This window comes from Primulina tabacum, chromosome 14, assembly GCF_025594145.1.
Source record: "Primulina tabacum isolate GXHZ01 chromosome 14, ASM2559414v2, whole genome shotgun sequence".
NCBI classification, from domain to species: domain Eukaryota; kingdom Viridiplantae; phylum Streptophyta; class Magnoliopsida; order Lamiales; family Gesneriaceae; genus Primulina; species Primulina tabacum.
This window is the reverse complement of record NC_134563.1, coordinates 35,780,604-35,793,963: the sequence shown is the minus strand read 5'-3', so window position 1 is coordinate 35,793,963 and position 13,360 is coordinate 35,780,604. Positions and strand designations below refer to the sequence as shown.

The 13,360-nt window shown below is 36.5% G+C and overlaps 1 pseudogene; it reads right to left on the bottom strand.

Annotated features, from left to right (window-relative positions):
* Positions 1 to 7,921: 7,921 nt before the first annotated feature.
* On the bottom strand, positions 7,922 to 12,106 carry LOC142524792 (zinc finger CCCH domain-containing protein 55-like; annotated as a pseudogene).
* Positions 12,107 to 13,360: the final 1,254 nt, after the last annotated feature.

Genomic DNA, 13,360 nt, shown 5'->3' with positions numbered 1-13,360 from the left:
GATTTGCATGACAAAGTGAAAAAGTGACAAGAAGATATGTAGGGATGAAAAGATATACGGTTGTATTCATCATTGTTCAACAAAGTATAATCAATTAATAGAATAATTCATCACAATTAATTCGATAATACCAACTAATAACCAATTACACTAATTAGTTAACATAAATAGATATTATATATATATATATATATAGATATCGACTTGGCCTACACTTAAGTTTTAAGCCTCTTCTATAGTAAGAGTATACGGTTTTGTATTTCTATGAGAAGCTCGAAGTCCATTAAAGTAGTCTTACTCGAAGCTGAGGTAGAATAAAAATATTAGATTAAGATCTAGCTTCATTTCAAGATGTAAAATTTATATTAAATCATGAATTAACGAGATTAATCAGTCTCATACATACGTATAAAATTTTTTGATTTGTATTTGAAATTATTGATTGTAATGTGGTCCCTTTCTGACAAGAAACGAGAAGCATCACCCCATACCCTTACCTTATACTTCCAAAATTTATGGTCCCTTCAATTCGTTTACTAATTTTGATGTGAAATTTGGTCATATTCTCCTCTTGTTTGGTTTGGATATATCTAGTTTTTATTAACTTTTGCTCATCGGAAAAGATAGTCTATCCTTTGTGGGTTCCATCTTTGATTATACAACACCTGTCTATTTTTTATTATCAAGCAATAGGTCAGTCGTAACTGAATGATCTCTTTGGTACGAACAATTTCAAATTAAAACCTCTTTTTTCACTTTTTCAAGATGGAGAGATAATCTTTTAATTCCAATTTAAGAAAAAACAAAGTGTTTCCCTGTATACAAAATTCAACATGTGCCCGATAGTTATATCATCAATTAAATAAGACATTAATTTACTTTGTAATTGTAAATATAATATACATAATTTTTAATTTACTTTGTAATTGTAAATATAATATACATAATTTTTTTAAAAAAAATTATGAAATTTAATATTCAAATAGGATAAAGAATCTCGTGACAAACTATAAACAATTTAAAAGATCAAAAATTATGAAATTTAATATTCAAATAGGATAAAGAATCTCGTGACAAACTATAAACAATTTAAAAGATCAGGCTCCTAAAAGGGAATGAATAGAAAAAAAAAGGCAGGAGATGGGACAAGAAACTGGTGGCCAAAAGGTTGTGGTCTGCATATTATTAAGTAGTAGCCTTAAAAAGTACATTAGTGTGCATTATAATTGAAAGCCACATGGTCAATTCGAACATATAGTTTTAAATTATCGTGCTTTGCTTTCAAACAGAAACTACACAATAAATATATTTATGTATATATATATCCTCTTGAGCTGTCAAGTATACTAGAGCTGAAGAGACAGAACTTTCAGCTGTTGTATAGTTACACAGAACATACCTCGAGTAACAACTTATACCTGAGTGATCATTTCAAATTTCCCACTCGCAAGATACTTGAGAACCGTGCTACAAACCGGAGATGTTCATATATCAGAATAAAAACGAACTAACAATGTAGTGGTAATTTGAGTCGCCACTCTTTCTGCTTTTTTGTTGAGTGGCCGGCCTTTACTTGATTTTTCTCTATTTACTCTCACATCTGCTAAGCCCCATGTGCAAGAATTAGCCTGTGAATCAAAAGATATAAACCTGATGATTCCTTCATGCGCAGATGAAGAACCAGTCTCCTGTGCTTCATTAACATATTTACATACATGTTACGCTCCTTAACCGGACAAGATCTTGAGGAATTCTAACAACCCTTTCAATACCGGGTGAAGACACCTAAAAATCAAACAAACAACAAAGGTTCAGATTAAATACACTATATCATGCCTGCAGGATATAATCTTGTTGGGGAATCATTGCTTTACACAATTTAGTTGATATAACAAGAGCAATATAAGAAGAAAGGTAAGATATATATAACCTCTAGGATTATGTTCTCAGGAATAGATCCAGCAGATTCTGCCTCTTTGAGCCGTGCTTTATATTCAGTTGAAAATTTTTCAATGTCCATCATAGTGGGTGAACCGAACCTGTGAAGACAGAAAAATCTTACATATTATTAACAATATTAAACAAGGCTTTTAAGGCATATTCCATCACACAGAAGCATTCAGCCTTAAAAAACTGTAAACCTAAAATTTCACAAGCAAAGCATAGAGTGAGCATCCAAACTTTCACTGAAAATAAATAGGGAATGAAACTCATAATTGGTGGATATGCAATTACCACAAGAAGACCAGGATTAAGGTACAAAGGACAGTACAGATTGAAATAAGACAAGATTAGCCCGGGGATTAGACATAAATAGGTAAGAGGATGACTTCCGGATGTTGATTTCAAAGCATAGTTCATGATGACTAACCTTATAGTATTTTATTTTACACATAACTTACGTATGATTTCCCAAGGCAGAGATTGGATTAGTAACTTCATTGAAACCAAGAGTCAAATTTTCATTCGTGCAGCGGCTAGACACTACAGTCACAAACATGCTCCTCGCCTACTGAAAAACCTGGTGATGAAACAATATCATAATAACCTCGAAAGGCTACCAAAACAAGAATACAATGAACAGGTAAGATACAAAAATTCCTCATGGATCCTCAACCAAGGCTGGCACCAAAGGAGAGGATTTGTTCTTGATTAATTAACCACTATCTAATTTATACATCCGCCAAGATTAAATAAAATGAATCCTAAATAACCAGAGAAGAGATATTCTATTCCTTATTTGTGAGCTCTTGATTCGAACTTGGATACTCGCATTTAACAGTGACCTAAAGGCATAGATACCCAGTTCTCCATCAAATGACATGGCAACTTCTTCAGCAATTTCTAAAGCTTTTTTTATCCCAGCCAGTCCCACCTAATGATATCACACTTCCTCCAGCTCCATCTCCTGCCTACAAGCTCTCAAAAAGTTTTACAACATAAACAGGTAGAATCAATTAAAACCCCCACAAAAAGGAAAGAGCAGAATACAATTCAGATAGTATTAGATATACTCTAATTAAGTTATAATAAGCTAGTTAGCAGTCAACAAAAAGTAGTTAGGAAGTTGGGTTACGGTTAATAAGATAAGAACATATAAATAGATCTCAATGTACAGTTAACAATTTTGATTTGGTTTTTCATTCTTCTATTCAATGTTCAATGAATGAAATGTTAACACTCGACTTCTTCCGTAATATGGTATCAGCTGAACTTTCGCACGGCGACTTATGTCGATCGGAATCTTGAAAGGTTGACACATAGTTCTTGGATAATCCTTTGTCTCCATCCATGGCTCCTAGACTGTCTCGTTCTTCCTTGTGGTCAGTCAGCCATTGACGATCCGATGAGCTCATACTTTCTGCATGTAGACAATCTAGGGCTCGCGTTAGTCTCTCAGGCGCTTAATGGAGAGAATTACACCTCCTGGAGTCGAGCGATGAAGATCGCACTTTCTGTCAAAACAAATTGGGCTTTATTGATGGGTCAATCGCTAAGCACTCAAATACCGAGTTGAGTCTTCTCAATTACTGGACTCGCAACAACAATATTGTCATTTCATGGATTCTGAATTCTGTTTCAAAAGAAATTTCAGCCAGCATCCTCTTCGCTGAATCGGCAGCAGAAATATGGCAAGATCTCAAAGAAAGCTTTCAACAAAGCAATGGCCCAAGAGTTTTTCAATTACGGCGTGAGCTGGTTAATTTGCGTCAAGAACAAGATCCTGTCTGCGTGTACTTCACAAAACTCAAGGCTCTATAGGAAGAATTGACAAACTTCCGTCCCGTGTGTATTTGCGGTCGGTGCAACTTTGAAGGAGTAAAGAAAATCGAAGCATATTTTCAAATAAATTACACGATGGTCTTTCTCGTGGGTCTCAAGGATTCATTGGCCCAAGTCCGGAGCCAAATCTTATTGCTTGACCCACTTTCCCCTATCAATCGTGTTTTCTCGTTGATTGTACAAGAAAAGCGTCAGAAGGACATTGGTTCACAATATACGGGGCATAATTCTGTAAGAAGCATTGCTTTTGCCATCAAAATTGAACAACAGCGGCACACTAACAACAAAGCGCAGACGATTTCACAAAGGGATTGGTCTTTTGCACCAAGTGCAATATCCATGATCATAGGGTTGATATTTGCTACAAGATACATGGATATCCTCCAGGGTACAAACTCAAAAGGAAATTCCAAAACAAGTCTTCCCCTAGACCCCTACTGCTACCAACCAACTGGAACGCCCACGTCCTCGAGTCTTGATACCAACTCATCCCAGACTGTGCTTCAGAATTTCAACAAAGCTCAAGTTGAACAGCTGATGGCGATGTTTGCTCAACACCTATCCACATTCGACTCTCAAGACGGTCAATCCAATGCTCACACTACAGGTACTTGTTTAACAATATATGTGTCCAGCAACTTATACTCACCTTTTGTGGTGGATTGTTGATTCTGGAGCGTCCCGGCACATGCTCGAATTCTTCTCTTTCACAAACACATAGACCAGGGAATAATTCGATGGTCACTCTGGCGAATCATGCTTCCATTGGGGTTAAGTATTGTGGTGACATTAGGCTTAATAGTTCTTTGACACTTAAGGACGTACTCTATGTCCCAGAATTCAAGTTCAATTTATTATCGGTGAGTTCTCTTCTTGATGACAACAAATTTATGATACACTTTTGCCATGATTCTTTCATTATCCAGGAGTTCTTGACAAAGAGGATGATTGGCAAAGGTAGAAAAATCGAAAGGTTTTATGTTCTTGATGCTTGGACTGAAGCTCAAGTTGTTGCAGTCAATCAATTTTTAGTGGACACTTGGCACATGAGACTTGGTCAACCCCTATTCAAGTCATGGAAATGCTAAAAGGAAACTTAGAATACGGCTCTTCCAAGCTTGATCAATGTAAATCACGTTACATTTGTCCATTAGCTAAACAACGACGTTTATCATTTGCATCTAATCAAAACATCTCTGCTCGTGCATTTGATCTTGTGCATTGTGATGTTTGTGGACCACATCATATTTCTACCTATAATAATCATCGTTACTTCTTAACTTTGGTGGATGATTGTACTCGCTTTACATGGGTATTCCTGCTTACACCATAAGTCAGATGCTTCACATGTGGTTACCCGATTTTATAACATGACAGAAACTCAATTTCATAAGAGGATCAAAACTTTCTGCATCGATAATGCAAAAGAACTTGCCTTCACGGCTTTCACTGAGCTCGGTCAAGACAAGGGCATCTTACATCAGTTCTCATATGTACAAACACCCCAACAAACTCTGTGATTGAAAGGAAACACCAACGCTTTCTCAACGTCGCTCAATCGCTTCTATTTCAATCTTGTGTACCCACTAAGTTCTGGGGATAACGCGTCTTGACTGCAACATTTTTTATCAATAGGGTGCGTTCACCTTGGACCCAAAACAAAGTTCCCTATGAACTTTTATGTCAAAGAACTTTCGATTATTCTGATCTGTGTAGCTTTGGATATCTTGCGTTTGCATCTGCATTGGCTGCTCACCGTGATGAAGCTCTCTCCTAGAGCATGCCCATGCATTTTTCTGGGCTATCCTTCAGGTGTAAAAGGATACAAATTACTTGACATCCAGACTCAATAAGTCTTCATTTCCACGGACGTTGTCTTCCATAAATACACATTTCCCTGTCACCATCAAACACAAACATCGATCTTTTTCAAAATATAGTCCTGCCAAAGTCATTAGATTCACCATGCGCTGACACCACTAACTCGACGATCACTGGCTCCGACCAGATGCACACATCAAGCACTGATTATCAGACAACAATCACAACTCGCACTTCCTCCAAAATCACGAATGCACCATCGTATCTCCATGATTATCATTACAACTTATTGCACTCGTCAATACCGATAATCTCCAATGTTCATATCCACTAAGTGATTATGTCTCTTATGATATTCTCCCTCATTCATATTGGAATCTAGTTCTCAATGTTTCTTCACAATTTGAGCCTCAATTTTACCATAAAGTTGTCCAGTCTCCTCAATGACGGGATGCAATCAAAGTTGAACTTGATGCCATGGAGATTAACAACACATGGACAATGATCCCTTTACCCCCGGGTAAACACTCTATCGGGTGTCGTTGGGTATACGAGATCAAATATACAAACGATGGCTCCGTGGATCAACACAAAGCACGTCTTGTTGCTAAGGTTACACTCAACATGAGGGTGTTGATTTTTTTGAGACGTTTTCACCAGCTGCCGAATTAACCACTGTCAAAGTACTTCTGCACTTGCTGCAAGCCAGCGTTAGCATCTTGCACATTTAGATGTGAACAACGCATTTCTTAATGGTGATCTCTTGGAGGAAGTTTACATGGATATGCCCATTGGCTATGATAAACGAGTTCCGCCAAGCCTCTCAACAGTGGTACTCCAAATTCTCTCAAGCCTTACTTCACTCAGGATTCTCTCAATCTCACTTTTATAATACTTGTTCACAAAAGGGACTAACCCTTGTTTTGTCGCTTTATTTGTATACGAGGATGATATTATCATTGCTGGATCATCATCACAAATAATACAATCCTTAAAGACCTTCATTCAAAGTCATTTCAAACTCAAAGATTTAGGCTCGCTCGAATTTTTTCATGGTCTTGAAATCGCCTGCTCCCAGCAAGGGATTAATCTATAAATGAAGCTATAAGTATTAATCTAGTCTAGTAGAATAAAAAAAACCACTAAGTTCAAAGCAAACAGCTCAGTTAGCCGAATTTAAAATGAATGGGATAAAGAGAAAGGATTATTATGAACTAAATCACCATTTTCAAACTCATCAAGAAAAGAATCATCTTCTATATCATCGTAATCATCATCAAGGGACACCTCTTCGACAATGGATGGCTTTATAACCGGTTCGAACTCAGACTTCTTCTTCGCAACAGCAACAAAGGGCCCAGAAAAAATATTGATGAATATTGACTGGAAAATTGAGGGAAAAATACGACTGGAGTCCATGGATGGTTTCTGTGGAGCTTGAACCATTGTAGAAAGCGAGTTGAACGAGTAGAGTTCATTGACGTTTTCAGAAAATCAATGGAGTTCGGTGGAGGTGTTGTGGGCTCAGTGTCTTTCAGTGGTTCCAACCCGAAATGTTTTGGGCCATATATGACCGATGTTGGGCTCAAAGCCAACATGAATAAAGAATTACAAAAATAAATATGACTCAAATAATAAAAATATATTTATCTCTTCGTCATTTATATTATGAAATTTTGTTTTAGTCATCTATTTTTTTATCATTTTAATTTTTTCTATTGAGAGTTTTGATTTGACATTGAACACGTTAGAATCATGTCAACATCGGTGCTACATAATTGTAACATTGAAAAAAAGCTGAAATTACAACAACAAAAATGACTAAAAATGAAATTTGATAATACGAATAGAAAAATCACAAGAAAAATATAGATAATTAAAAATATAATATTTCCGATAATTATATTGCTACATATATATAATATGATGTTACAAAAAGCGAAAAAACTGTCTGCATTAATAATTTTGTTGATAATTAAGAAATTTGTGTACATCACTTGTGTATATATCAATTTAACAGCCGATAACAACTCGCTTCCAAACACAAGGATTTGCTCACAAGTCACAGATACGAAATTGTTATTATATCATAATTGTCACCAACCCCATCTCTCTTTAATATTATCAATAAGCAATCGCGAAAAAATTACAAATTTACAATCATCGTATTGTAATTTGATTAATGCACGAATTCATCACTCTAGTCCCCTGTATCCCTTATTAGATCCAGGCTGATCTTTCTAGCAGGTCTTATTCCACTTATAGGCAATCATTACGTGGATTATAAATGAAATATCAAGAAGCTTCGAAAAGAATATTAAGAAAGCTAACATCTGCTAAGAGCTAACTCATATTACACACAGTGTTAACAGTTTGACTTCCACAAAATATTTTCCTGGAATGAATGTGAAATCGCAGAAACACTGAGGAAAAAAATCATGCAAGTGCAATATATTGACTTTTGGATCAAAAACTCCATGCCAAGCTGGAACTTATTATACAACAGATGAAGGGTTGAATCAAGAATCTGCCTTTAGACAGCGCTCCACGTATGCCTGCAGAAAGACAACAAACGTTCCAATTTTATCATGTCAAACATCAGACTGAACAAACAAGGGGTTGGCCTTAGGTCAAAGAAGAGGAAAAATATTCAAATCTAAGTGAACTGAGAGGAGATATATATACTCTGTTCACTCATATTTGAATATTACATATATATATATATAGGGGGTGCGTCTCTGTTCACTCATATTTGAATATTACATATATATATAGGGGGTGCGTGCGTTTGAACTCACATCTCTTTGAGTTACTATACCACTAGGAGTGTTGGCTGAACAGAGAGGATTTTAGGCAAGCTCGTTAGGTATGATAAAAACCAGATATGGTAATGGCATGTTAAAGAATGAGTCAATTACTGTAAGCAACACCAACCATTTTGTCGCACAGAGCGAACTTCAGAGGGCAATGTTAAAATAACAGATTTCATTGTAAGATAAGGAAAGAGATATTTCATTGGAAGATAACGTGAGGGGTATGAGGAAGTTAAAAATGCTGCCTTTTAACTTTTGTCATGTGATTAGGGTCATGCGCATTTTCTATTTAGGTCAGAGTAAAGCACCTTTGTATTATGGTCTTTCCCTGTTCCCGTCCATTTACTCTGACTTAAATATTTATCAATCAGGGTGGCGGGGGCCATATTTTTTGCTTCGAAATGACACCACATAGAACTGTTCAAGAGTAGATGACGGCAAGGACTTACCTGCACAAGTTTGGTAATTTTCGGTTTAGAGCATGACAAATAATGTTCGACTTTTTCCTGTGTCTTTGGAATGTGATCAGCTTGGATTGTACCAGTCACTTTGTCAACCACCTTTTTCACTACCGTTTTATGAACATCTCGACTCATTCGACCTTCCTTCCATGCAGGTTTCAAAATCTCCTTTACAAATTCTACAAGAGCATTTTTAAATAAACGCATTACCCTTTTCATCCTTTGTAGCATTTCCCCCTTCATTTTTTGCCATGACCATCCAGCGTTTCTGATGCCTTGTTCTCTTTATCGCCCTTGCTTTGCTCACCAAGGGCTTCATTTTCTGGTTTGACAGTTACTTCATCTTGCTTCACCGGCACATTTTCTTGATGATTCACGTTCAAATTATCAACTTTCGCGCCAACAGATAATGGAGATGGTTGTTCCACATGGATCTGATTATTCTGTTCGGTACCCGCGACTAAACAACAATTGCTGAGCTCACCAGCATCGCTTCCATTTTTCAAGGGATTAAACAGATCATGGTAACATGCATTCATTTGCGCATTCATTGTATTGACAAGGGGAACATGCACTCGGGTATCAGAAAAAGAAGGCATCACTCCACTAGAATTGGAGGGATCAATGCTTTGATATGCTTGTGCTTGTTCGTTCACAAATCTCTGTCCCAAAAATGTAGCAGGATTCTCAGTCACATGACCAACTGGTTGATCAGGGATAACAACTGGAGAGTTTGTCACTTGAGTAGAGTGCTCATTGGTCAACAAATTTGGAAAATATTGCAGGACCTTTGATTCTGACATCTTAGGCGATTTAATAGCTTTCTGATGGTTCTGCATCTCAGCTTGCAAATTCAAAGGCTTGACTATCTTTGTCTCAGGCAGATTCAAGTCGGAAACTACTTCATTTGATGGCATAGGATAGAGCATATTTTGCCCTCTAATAGTTTCGTTTAACATTGAAGAATGCCCAAGAAACATTCTTTCTCCTTTTTCATTTGAGCTTTGCCCTGAGAAAAAATCAGGATGAGTTGTTTTTTGGGAGTTCTTCACCCCGTCAAGAACACCAGAGACAAACTGATTCACAAGATCATTCTGTAACATTTCCGGATACTGCTGTTGAATAAGTGAAGTGGAAGAAGCACTCTGCTGCAAGGCTCTGACAGAGAAACTGTGATCTCCCTGCAATGAATTGTGTTGCTGGACATTCAAAATTTCATCTTGGTTTTGCAACTGAGAGTTGAACTAAGATGAGTTGTTCTAGCTTGTTTGCCACACCGACTTTATCCTTGGATTCAGTATAGCCTATGTCTTGGTCATGACTACTACTTTCCCGGGGAGGAGAAGGTTGTTTCTCTCTATTCAGAGGTCTCTCTTTCCATTCCGGTACTCCCCAAGTTTTGTCGTTCTTTTCCATCCCATTGCCCATTTCATTACTAATATCACAAGTACCTTTTGTCTCTGCTACATTCTTTTCACCCCATCCAACAATGTTCACAGCATCCGAGACTCTCGTAGCATTATCCGACCAGTTATTCTTGTCATGCAAACTGCCTTTGTTGATGACTTCGTGAGAAAACCTGCAATTATTCCTATCACACCTCCCTGCAGTAAAAAATTTGCAGATGGGTCTCTCGTATTGGTTCGACTGGTGACCATTGTCCTTATCAAAAGATCTCACACTAAAGCTTTTTCCAAAACTCTCACCAGAAGAAGAATGGTGAGAAAATTTGCAAGAATCCGCCCAACGACAATTCCCCCTCATGAAGTCCTTGCAAGGAAATGCATTTCTATTTTTGCTTAAGAACTGTTCATCCTTTCCACGATTAGGTTCAGAACCATCATCCTGCATTTCATACTCAGGACCTTTACTGTAAGCATGTTTTGAAGTACGGACTCGATCTACTTTATTTCTCCAACTTTCTGCAGGGTCATCTTCCAAGCGATCCCCATCCCTATGGCTTATGTTACTAGGATGAAGAAATCTGCATTGGCTGCCTCTCCTGCAACTTCCTGCGACAAAGTCTCTACAACTTTGAGATGATTTATCAGGACCTCTTGTTCTGTCACTCCATCCATAAGACTGGCGTCGATAATCTTTGATAGGACTACGACTTCTGCTCTGACCCCTTGCGCTGTCATTACTTCGGCTTCGGCTTCTGCTCCTGCTCCAGCCTCTCCCCCGCTCCCTTTCCCTGCCTCTACCCCTGCTCAAGCTCCTACTTCGACTCCTGCCACTTGTCCTGCCTCTGCTCCGGCTTCTGCCTCTTGCAGGGTACCTATTTATTAACAGCACAAGAGTACTCGCTTAAATTTGAGATCCAAAACATGGAACATGGCTCGTATTTTTGGCTAAATAATAGCATAAAAAGATACCAAAATTCACAATAATTCATAGCCGTGGAGAGAACTAAAATCGAAAGCCTCCCGCTGTTCACTATTTTGTGATATATGATAAGGGAAGCACAACATTACCATAATTAATACAAGCACAAATTGACTCAAAGAAAACTCTCAATATCAACATCACACAATCATCAATTATTTACGTCAATAATGGGAAAAAAAGATGTAAGATCACATACCTACGTGAATGGCTTCGATCATCTTCGAAACTGTTGTTACAGTTACGCCTTTCCGTTCCGTCAAATCCTGGAGACATATCCTTGTAATATCTGTTAACCCCACCTATTTCCTTAACTTCTGAAGCATCTTGTCGTCTTTTGACAAAGCCATTACCCATTAGTACAGTTGGGTTATCTTCATTGGTTTCCCAAGAAGCTCGTCCAGAACTATCCATAGACTTTTGTATGGAAGATGTTCCGGATGAAGACAATCTATGATAACGCCTGTCATCGTAATTACACTGGCGTTCCTTTACAGACCAAGAATTAGGCTCATTCATACCAGACAGGTGTTTTTTTGGGATTCAACTCATCCTGATTTTTTGGGATTCAGGCTCATCCTGATTCAACTCCGTATCCCAAAATGATTCAACTCCCAACATCAGGAAACCCTAAATTATGCAAACGCAGAGGGCCCAAAAAAACAAAAAAAAAAGTACGGAAGAGCTAATCCTTAACTGAGCCGCCCGCCCACGCGAATGAATGATGCTGAGCGAATGAAAAGAACGGTAGGAAAAAAAAAAGAGGAGCTAGGTTTTCACGATGGAGTGGCGATTTGTAAAAATTAGAGTCGCTGGTATGATGTGTGTGTTTAGCTGAAAACAAAATCTGGCAAAAGTAATTAAAATGGGTAAATCGCATGGCGTCACGAATGATGTCAGATGTTACTAATTGTTTTTTCGTTAGTAAAATAATTTTTTCAAATTTAGTTACAATATTAAATTATAATTTTTTAACGATAATTTAGAGAAAAATACATCTGTCAATAATTTATTTAAAATTCAGTACCCATTAGTTTTTTTTTGTATTTTAATACCTGACAAAAGATCAACTTAGCTTTTAGTACATGTTTCGTGTATTTTTACCTTTTTATCCTTTTTAATTAATAAAAAATTATATAAATCTCTATTTTTGTTTAGGTCCTTCTCTTTCCACCCATCATTCTCGATATATTTGGATGACATGTACATTGAATTAAAATATTTTTTATTTAAAAAAACAAATTCACAACTAAGCATTGAACTTTTTAAAGTACTTAGTTTTACTTGAAAATACTTAATTTCAATTTTCAAATACTTGATTTAGTAAATGACATACTCATTCGAATATGCAACGCAAGTTCACCAAGTGCTCGTATTTCCATCCAAGATCTATTTAGATGACATGTTCATTTCATTTAATTATTTTTTTATTTTTAAAAAAACAAATTCGCAACTAAGCATTGAACTTTTTCAAGTACTTAGTTTTACTTGCGAAATACCTAATTTCAGTTTTAAAATACTTGATTTGGTAAATGAGATACTCAGAATGAGTATTAAAATACTGGATATTCGAATATGCAATGCAAGTTCACCAAGTGGTCGTATTTTCATCCAAGATCTATTTGGATGACATGTTCATTTTATTTAATTATTTTTTTATTTTTAAAAAACAAATTCGCAATTAAGCATTGAACTTTTTCAAGTACTTAGTTTTATTTGCGAAATATCTAATTTCAGTTTTAAAATACTTGATTTGGTAATTGAGATACTCATAAAAGTTAATAAAATACTAGATATTATAGTAGGCAATGTAAGTTCACCAAGTGCTCGCATTTCCATCCAAGATGCATTTGGATGACAAGTACATTTCATTTAAATATATTTTTTTAAAAAAAATTCCCAACTAAGCATTGAACTTTTTGAAATACTTAGTTTTACTTGCAAAATACCTACTTTCAATTTTAAAATACTTGATTTGGTAAATGAAATACTCAGAATGAATATTAAAATACTAGATATTCGAATATGCAACGTAAGTTCACCAAATGCTCGCATTTCCATCCAAGATGCATTTGGATGACATGTTCATTTCATTTA